Source organism: Vipera ursinii (genome assembly GCF_947247035.1).
Source record: "Vipera ursinii genome assembly, chromosome: 1".
NCBI classification, from domain to species: Eukaryota; Metazoa; Chordata; class Lepidosauria; order Squamata; family Viperidae; genus Vipera; species Vipera ursinii.
In genome coordinates, this window is record NC_139512.1 from 311,137,167 (window position 1) to 311,147,688 (window position 10,522).

Sequence of the window (10,522 nt, forward strand, 5' to 3'; positions counted from 1 at the left end):
GTTACTCCTCTCTTCCTGCCCCTAATTGTAAGAAGTCAATCTGAAACTTTTTGGGATTTTTTTTTGCTTGCTATTGTGTTATAATTGGTTCACCCTAACAATGATTTTCGGTGTTTGCTTTAGTTGAGAATTTCTGTTAGAGATAAAATTGATGACATCTGAGTTAGCCTTTTATCTCATGACTAGTCAGCTTTAAATAAACAAGAACCCTGATTAAGTTAAATGGTTCATGTCTCAGGGAGTGTCTTTTCCTCTGACTTTGTACTTTAGTCAGACTGTTGGAGTAAGTCACGGTGAAATTGTGAGACTTCTGAGCAGATGCGTATAAAATTGCCCCATTTGGATCCAAGCAGACCAGTATTATTAAACTTGGCAACTTTAAGATGTATGGACCTGAACTCCCAGAATTTCCCAGCCACACATTGTAAAGTTGCCAAGTATGGAAAACAATGATGCAAACAAACAGGGTCATTTTAGGAATTTGAGAGGCTTATTTGAGAGATGCAAATTTAAGCCCTCCCTTTTTCAATTCCCTCTATCATGTCTATTGGCTTCATACATTACAGTCAAGAGTTCAATAAATAGAAATTAGCTCAAAAATACTCCCACAGTTTCTGGGATTATATTTGAACTGATTATTAATACTGCCTTAAATGATATATGTCCAGCAATCTGACCACTTCAAATAGTCTTTGCATAAGTCAGAAATCATCTAAAATGATCTATACTATAACATAATGAGTTCTAAGGCTGGAATGAACAGAATTTGAAAAAAAAAAGATTTCTTTTGATTTTCCTATTGATGTTTGTAACAGATAACTGCACTTAACATTCAGCATGCATAAGGAAATGGATCCTGTTCTTTCCACCTTTCCAAGAAACCCCAATTCTCTAATAATAAACATGTTGATTAGTTCCTTAAAGATGAAAACATTTTATTGCAGACTAGGGACAGTTACAGCCTGGATCTTTCACACTTGTAATAACTGTACTAAGATTTTGAAGTCCCTCATGGACTGAACTCGTGGTTTTAGTGCCTCTTTAACTCCAGAAAGTTGATTATTTAGTTGCTGTCTTAAGGGATAGGGAATCATCTACCATTGCCTTTCTTTAGAAAAATTGTGAAATTTAAATGTACATTTCCCCCCCCCCCAAACAAACAATAAAGCACTGTGCAGGCATTTGTTCAGATAAACATGCAGCATATCTATGGTACAGGAATATGTTAACACGTAACATGCCATTTTCAGCAGAACAAAACACTTTGCTGGATTCCTATATATGCTCCATGTAATTATAGAGGAAAATGTGACAACCAAAAGAAGCTAAGCAAGATAAATGCTGATTTGAAGACAGTCATCAAGAAGGAGAATTAATTGTTGTTTGAGGTAGAAGTAATAGCACATTTGATGCAGTGGCGTAGCGTGGGGGGTGCAGGGGGGGCCGGCCACACCGGGCGCAACATCTGGGGGGGCGCGCTCGGTGACGAATTCCTAATTTGCATTTAGAGGTGCAGATTGGCACACGCAACTTTCCTTTTCAATCTGGATCCTAGTTTTTGGTCTTGGGGCTTTGCATGAAGGGTGACGGTCCTTTGCTGTTCCCGCTTGGAGCACTTTAGCATTGCTCGGCGGCGCCCCAGTCGCCCCCTCCCCACAGCGCTTCAGTGGAGGAGTTAAGCGCAGAGTTTTTGCGCCTAGAGAGGAGAAAGGGGGGCTGGGAATCCAGCTTCCTGCCCCTCCATCTCCCCTTCCTGGTCTCTCGACGCCTCTTACGCCAGGGCTGCGGAGGTTCCCCTGGCGGGGGAGGGGTGCCAGGTGGGCAAGGAGGCTCCGAGAGGGGGAGGGCAATCAGGAGGGGGGAATCCTCGGGGGGGAAGGGGAGGAGGGATTCCTGTGGTGGGGGAGGGGCGCCAGGTGGGCAAGGACGCCGCGAGATGGGGAGGGAATAGGAGGGGCGGGAAGGGGAGGAGGGATTCCTGGGAGAGCCAGGTGGGTTTCCCCCAGTTGCGCCCCCTCCCCTTCCGAGTCTCCGCCTTTCCTCGCGAGTTTTTCTGCTCCGTGGGAAGCGCTGCGCCTTCGCTTCTCCTCCTCCTGGGTTGCGGCTTCCACGAACGGCTCTCCGATCCCCTTCAGATCCTTCCCCCAAGACCCCCTCCTGCCCCGCAGCCCCACCTCTTGGCGCAGCCCGGCTCCCCACCTGGGAGATCCTGGTGTTTCCCGGAAGGTTGGGCACCCCCGTTACCATGTTCGGAGGAAATAAAATAATTTTAGGTCAAGTGACAGGTCGAGGAGCTCTAATTGCCTCCACTTCTCTGAGATCGTTCTCAAAACAACTCAAATGCAACTGATTGATGTTGAAAGGACAGTGGGAGATCCAGGGAAGAAAGGAGGAATTTGTTTTATGACTTTTACAAGCAAAATGTTAGAACTGGATTTCCCACTTCTGTACCCACATGGCTTTTCAGTACCGTATTCTCTTGGAGGAAAAAATAAACCCAGGAGTTTCTCTTGTTGACTATCAGAGTGGGGCAGTTGACAGATACAGAAATGAGCAGGCACTGTGTAACTTACTGTAAATAAGAAGCTGTTTGAGGCTTTATAGAAGTAAAATAGAATATAGATTATTAACAAAGTGCTTTGACATTTTAACTTTGCTGTTGGTTCACCTGTTAACTACTTTGCCTCTCTATCTACCAAGTAGATTAAGGTCAAATTGGTTGTAAATAGAAGTAGAACTTCATAAATTTTGGGCCTACTTCGTAAGGGAAGGAAAGTAATATTGCTCCAATATATTTATGAATATTCAAGTGGAGGGGAATAATATATGTAAATCTGGTTTTGTCTTATTGATGCACATATTTTCCTTCTATTTGAATGTTCTGTATATCCTCCGCTGCGCCGCCCGCCTCCTGGCACGGCCTCGGGTCCCGGCGCTTCTGCCGCACGTGAGGGAGGGGATGCCGAACCTTCCCCCTTTTCCTGGGGGAGGCGTGGGTGGGGGGTGCGGCGGACGCCCAGGATGCGGAGCTCCCTGCGGCAGACTCGAGTGCTAAAATCCACGGGTTAGGGGGCGCAAATTACTTGCCTTGCCCCGGGTGCTGACAACCCACGCTACGCCACTGATTTGATGTTTGAAGAGCTAACATTGTAGGAAAGAAATGGAAGAGCTAATTCTGTAATAATTCCAGTGCCACACCCTTTCATTGATATATTTGATCACACTGTGGGACTAAGTCCCAAAGCTTCTTTTTGAAGGATTGTCCAGTCAGGGGTAGCTCAAGAAAGCACACTTGAAACATATCTGCTGCTTCCTGCTTTACCATGTCTTTGTAGCTTTTGATTTTTTTATGCAGTCTTGTCTAAAACAGTGTCTTGAAGCCTGCACTAAAATGCACTCTATTTCAGCGTTTCCCAACCTTAGGAACTTGAAGATGCGTGGAATTCAACTCCCAGAATTCCCCAGCCAGCATAGCTGGCTGGGGAATTCTGAGAGTTGAAGTCCACGCATCTTCAAGTTCCTAAGGTTGGGAAACGCTGCTCTATTCCATATAGAGGACAAAGGCAAGGGAAAGGAAAGCAAAGGTAGAAAAACTGTCAATCCAATGGTCATCTAGGTAAGGCCAGGTGGAAAGAATATGTAACTTTATGAAGTTCAGAGAAAGCATTCCTGACATCAGCTGCAGCACCAAGAAAGTAAACATCAGATAGCACTCCACAATATTTTTTTTAAACTTTTTTGTTAAACAAAAACACTCCCAAATCTCCTCACAATCATCTCAGATGTGTAAGACTTCACCCATTGCATCCTGTTTCCGAGCTGTTTAGGGCTATGTTTTAGGTGACATAAGCAAATCTTGAACCTGTCTCAATGTCTAATTAGAAGCCACTGATGTCTGATGCAACTCTTATGGTCCTTACACAGTTGAGTAGGGAGAAGTAGAATATATTGATACATCTAAATATATTAATGCATTAAAAGCAAACAATCCCTTGCAATGTGTGAAGGCCTAATACAGGGGTTGGCAGCCTCTTTGCCATTAAGTGAATATGGCTAGTCAAATATGTTGTAAAACTAAAGGATTATTGTCACATTTATGCCTTATTTTAATGAGCCCAGAAAATATCATCCTACCTCACATGAGCATGCTTCTATTTTGCAGAGAGTAATGGAACACAGTTCTCATTAAAATCTCTTTGAAGGAATTCTTTTATTAACATGATGTGTTAAAGTACACAGATTTTGTATTTATTCTGTGTCATCTTTCTGCCAACACAATTTAAATAGCTGCAATTATACTGACTGTTTTTTCCAGGGCTTTTTTTTGTCATAGAACACATGGAACGGCGTTCCAGCACCTTTATTCAATGGAATTTGTGGAACTAAAAAAATTTCAGTCAGACCTTCCAACTTCTTGTGAAAAAAAAAAGATATCACAAGGAGTTGGAAGGTCTGACTGAACTTTTTTTAGTCCCACAAACTCCATTTCCCCGCAGCAGAAGAGAAACACGCCAGAGCTGGAAAGCAGGTTAGCATCTCCTGTTTTTTACTCAGCATGTCCTTGGTCTCTTTAAGCCTCTGGATGGCCTCCTGGGGAGAAGGCCCCTTCCCAACGCCTTTCTCCCCTGGGCCGATCCCGGACAACTTCCCCAGCAGCCTGGACATGGCTGGACCTCGTGCAAAGAGAGCGACCAACCGAGAACCCCAGCCCAGAGGAAGTAAGGAAAACGGGGAGGGGAAGGAGGGTCTCTAGAAGATGCTGTGGTTTCTCCAGAGGTGTTGAGATAGACGTGGTGGCGAAAGGTGATCCCTACAGTCCCCTCCCACCCTCGAACCATCAATTGGGTTAGTTGGCCACACAAGCCAAAGACCCGACATGACCGGTCTCTTAGACCAGCCCTCAGCAGCGCATCATCCCCAAGTGCCCCCCCAACTGACTCACAGCCCGTCATAGAACTGCCCCTGATCCTATACGTCACTCATACAGCTATGGCAACAGTGGTAACCCCTCCCCTTCCGTCTTCCCTCTCGGCTCAGTGGGTGTAAATAACCAGCAAAGTCTGCCAGGAGTTGTAGTGTTGTTTGAGAAGGGACACTGTTGCATAAATATGCTTAGACACACAGTATTATTCTTGTTTTGTCAGTTCCTGAGTCATTGTAATAGTTTCATCCCCGCCCATCCCATCCACCTTAGCATGGTAGTCCAGCTTGGGAAGGGAGCAAAAGTTTGCTGATCAAGGAATGGCCTGGCGGGGGGGGGGGGGGCTGAGTTCTGCCACCTTTTTTCTTACAAAAAAAGCACTTGTTTTTTCTAATAAAATACTGTTTTACAAAGAATCCACATACAAAGGAGCTATCCTAAATCAGAAATAGGCTTCATGGTGCCTCCAGTTAAACAGAAGTCTGTACAGTGGTGTAATATGAACTTGCAACATCAGCTATGTAGCCTCTATGATTTTTTTTTAAAAAAATGGTGCTTCCAAGTCAGTCTTGATCCTGACAACTGCCTGAACTAGTCCCGGCAGTTTTCTTGACATGATCTTGGAAGTGGTTTGCCATTAACTCTTTCCAAGGACTGAGAGGGAATCAGTGACCCAAAGTCATCCAGCTGGCTTTATACCTAACATGGGACTAGAATTCATGGCTGCCCAGTTCCTAGTCTGATGCCTTTAACCACTACACCAACTCGTTTTCTACATACAGTCTTAGAAAATATAAATGAAAAGTGGCGTTGCATTACCATTCTAGTGATTTGCTTGAAAATGTGCCCAACTGTTCAGAAAAAGGACAATAGTTAAACAATGAAAAAGTACTGGTCACTAATCAGCTTTATGTTAGTTGGCATTATATGCCTGGCTATGCCTGTTTATTCTGTCATGATGATGAGACTATTAGCGGGGGTGTGCTTTCAGTTTAAGGTCAATTCTAAAGGTGGTAATTGGCAGATTTCTCTGGCTTTGTTTTTTCTCTTCCACCGTTTACCATCTGCTACTGGGAAAAAAAAATCAATTTCTGTGCTTAACATGCAGTGTTGTTAAGCCAGGTTTGGATGAGTATGGGTGGTCTTTGGCTTATGACCACAGTTGGACCTGGAATTTCACTTGCTGAACAATGTGGTTGTTAAATGAGTGTCATGTGACTGGACCCAATTTTACAACCATTCTTACTGCTGTCATTAAGGCAATCTGGCTTCCCAAATTGACTTCACTTGTTGGAAGCCACCTAGGAAGGTCACAAATTGTGATCACAGTACCTCAAGACATTGCAACTATCGCAAATGCAAACTGGTTGCCAAGGGCCCAAGTTGTGATTATGTGACTGTGGAAGTGGTATGGTGATTGTAACTTTGATGATGGGTCGTAGCTCAATTGTCATTTTGAGTGCACAGTTGTAAGTCGAGGACTTCCTGTATCTGGTTCATCTTCCTAGTGATGTGTGACTTGAACTATGTTGAGTACTAAACTTATGTCCATAAAGAACTCAGCCAACAGACCAGTAGAGCAGAGAAAGAGTGAGGTAGATTAGTAAACTTCATCCCATGGGCCTCTGTTGCTCTACCAACCTGTCAGTGGATTTAGTTTTGGATGTGGATTTAATATTTTTCCAGAATAGCTGTAGAGCCAGGCTGAGAAATACAGTAGCCCCAAAGACAATTCACAGCTGTAGTATGTGTGTGTGTGTGGGGGGGGGAATTGATGAACATCAGATGTCTCCCTGCCATTTTACTTCTCCTCCTCTTCCCCAGACTGAGATAAAAGGAAGGAACTCTTTTCAATTTAACCCAAACTTTAATATATTCCAAGGAAATTGTAGTGCTAATAGCCATGCCCAGCCGTACCAGAAAGTAGCCTGTGATGAGGGCAAAATGGCATAGAAGAAGGAAAAACTAGCTTCACACAAACTCCTTGGAAGAAGCAGCAGAGAATTTGTAATGCATTCATTTAGGACTGGCCCAGTAACATATAAACACAAACCTTGGTTCTCTTTCCTGCTTTGCTTGTTTTAAAAAAAAAGCTAAAGAAACAGGTCTAGTACTCTTTTAAAAGGACAGAAGAAGCCAGCATAAGACCTGACATTGCTTCAGAATGCAGAATTCTGTTGGTAGATGCTCTCTGAGGAAATCCAGTCTTTCCTTCAGTCTAAGATCAAATGCTACCGAGAGCACTGAAGGCAAGGTAACTGTTATGTATGGGGATATAAGCAGCAGTTCATTGTGACCACCAGGTGGCGCTGTGCTGTAACAGGATTGTCAGGTAAGCGCTTGGCGGGAAAATCCAAATAAGGGATTGGCTGTCAGTGCACCTGGCCAGGTATATAAGGTGGTACAGGTAACCCCTTTGCTCTCTTTGGTACTACCACCAGTAAAGAGCTGCCATGCTGAATCCTTTGTCTTTTGTCTGACCATGCGGCCAAGAACCCACTACATAATAGCGGCGACGAAGATGGGATGCTGTTTCTCCTGAGGGGCTGAAGTCACTAAGGATCGGTGGACCGGGCCCTAAATCCTCATGCTTACCCGGTTCCGATGGTGAGACACGTCCTCTCTGCACTCCAGGGCGGCGCCATCTTTGCCAAGCTCGACTTGGCGCAAGCGTATCAGCAACTCCCCATTACCAGGGAGAAAGCAGATGCTCAGACTATTGTAACTCACAGAGGAGCCTTCAGAGTCAACCGATTGCAATTCGGAGTCTCTGTGGCTCCTGGAATCTTTCAGGAGGTGATGGAGAGGACTCTGAAGGGCATACCTGGAGTATGCCCATACTTTGATGATGTCCTCATTGCTGGAGATTCTGAGGAGGTCCTGGCTGACAGGTTGCAGGCTGTGTTAAGCAGATTCCATTCTGCAGGGCTGAAACTTAAGAAGGACAAATGCAGTATTGGAGTGGCATCAACTGAATTCCTGGGGTTCAGAATTGATGCCAAAGGAATTCACCCTACTGATTCAAAGGTAAGGGCAATTAAAATGGCTCCTACTCCAAAGAACAAAGCTGAATTGCAAGCTTTCTTGGGGTTGCTTAATTTCTATCATGCCTTCTTACCCCACAAAGCAGCAATTGCTGAGCCGTTACAAAGGCTCTTAGACAAGAAAACTCCTTGGAATTGGACCAAGGTCCACGAACAGAATTTTAGGAATTTAAAAGACCTATTGTCATGCAACTCAACTGTCACACATTTTATTGAAACCAAACCCATCTGCATCGCATGCGATGCATCCCCCTATGGAGTGGGTGCTGTCCTAAGTCACATAGAGGACAATGGGGAGCAGAGACCTATCGCTTATTACTCCCGGACACTGTCAATGGCAGAAAGGAATTACGCCCAAATAGATAAGGAGGCCCTGGCAATAGTGTCAGGGGTCAAGAAATTTCATGATTACTTATATGGCAGAGAATTCACTATTTTCACGGACCATAAGCCTCTGTTGGGGTTGTTCATGACTGACAGGCAAACCCCACAAATCCTATCCCCAAGGATGATGAGGTGGTCCATATTCCTTTCAGCATACACGTGCAAACTGGTTCATAAACCAGGAAAGGACATGGGTCATGCTGATGCATTAAGCAGATTACCAGTAGCCACTACAGAACCGGATCCAGCACCTGCTGAACAGATTATGGCAATCCAGGACTTGCCAGAATGCCCACTCCACACTAAGGACATTGCTGCAGGTACCACAGCAGATAAAGTTCTCAGCAGAGTACTGGTATGGGTGGCCTCAGGGTGGCAAGAAAAGAGTCCAGGCCCGGAATTTCAGGCATTCTTCACAAGGAGACATGAGCTGTCTTCTCATAAGGGATGCCTATTGTGGGGTAGCAGGGTCATCATTCCTGAGAAATTTAGAGATAAGGTTTTATGGTCATTACATGAGGGACACCTGGGCATAGTCAGGATGAAAGCCTTAGCCAGGAGTTATTTGTGGTGGCCGGGCCTGGATAAAGCTATTGAGGAACAGGTAGCGGGATGTTATACATGCCAAAGATCTAGGCCAGATCAGCCACACGCACCGGTCCACAAGTGGGAGGTGACACACAACCCCTGGTCCAGAATCCACATAGATTATGCTGGCCCCTTTCAAGGCCAAACTTTCTTAGTGGTAGTGGACAGCTACTCCCAAGTGGCTAGAAGTGGTACCAGTGACCAGTATGACCACAGCCAAAACGGTTCAGGTACTAAGGGCACTATTTGCTACTCATGGCCTGCCTGATGTGATAGTTTCGGATAATGGCCCACAATTCACATCTGCTGATTTCCAGGATTTCACGAGGGCCAACTTGATTAGACACGTCACCTCCGCACCCTTTCACCCATCGTCTAATGGGCAGGCAGAACATATGGTGAGGTCAACTAAGGATGCTTTGAAACGCATCATCAGCGGTGACTGGCATCAGAGGTTGGCCCAATTCCTTCTGGCTCAACACACTACCCCGTGCACAACCACAGGCAAGAGCCCAGCTGAACTGTGTTGGGGCAGACATCTCATCACAAAGTTGGACAGACTCCACCCTGACAGAGTGGCCCCAGAGACAGAACAACCTTTGCCCCGCAGGGAACTACACATGGGAAACCTGGTTTGGGTCAGGAACTTCGGGCCGGGACATGTGTGGTTTCTGGGGAAGGTAATTGACAGAACAGGGCTGCTGTCTTACATTGTAGAGGTAGAGGGGAGTCACCAGGTCAGGAGACAAATTGACCAAATTAGGAAACAGGTTCCTGAAAGGTCACAGGGCAACCAATCCACCCAACCACAAACATGGGGTTTAGGGGAGGAAGAAGATCTTCCGGACTCTGTACTGTTGCCTGAGGCTTTTGGCAGACCTGAACAGCAATGGGTTGCAAGGCCCCAGAGCCAGGACTCAACTAATGATGCAACTGTCCAGGGAGGGGAGCAAACCCTGAGAAAGTCAACCAGGACTCATAGGCCACCTGCTTATCTAGAGGACTATGTAAAGATGCAAGGAAGGATGCAAAGTGTCTAAGCATCACCAAGAAGCATGTGTTAGAAATAAAAAATTGTTTGTTGTTTTTTATTATGGGGGAAGGGGTGTTATGTATGGGGATAATAAAAATATAAGCAGCAGTTCATTGTGACCATCAGGTGGCGCTGTGCTATAACAGGATTGTCTGGTAAGCACTCGGCAGGAAAACCCAAATAAGGGATTGGCTGCCAGTGCACCTGGCCAGGTATATAAGGGGGTACAGGTAACCCCTTTGTTCTCTTCGGTACTACCACCAGTAAAGAGCTGCCATGCTGAATCCTTTGTCTGTTGTCTGACCATGCGGCCAAGAACCCACTACATAATAGTAACTAAACAAGGGGGGAGATTGTAGAGCAGTGTTTCTCAACCTTGGCAATGTTAAGGTGTGGACATTTAGAATTCTTTGCCAAGACTGAGAAAACAATGAACTGGAAAGAAAGAAGGAAAGAAACCTGGAAGCAAGGAAAGGGATAGCCACTCAGGTTATACGAAGTCACTTTTATTTACTTATATAGTATTTTAATAGACAAATCACAACTGGAGTT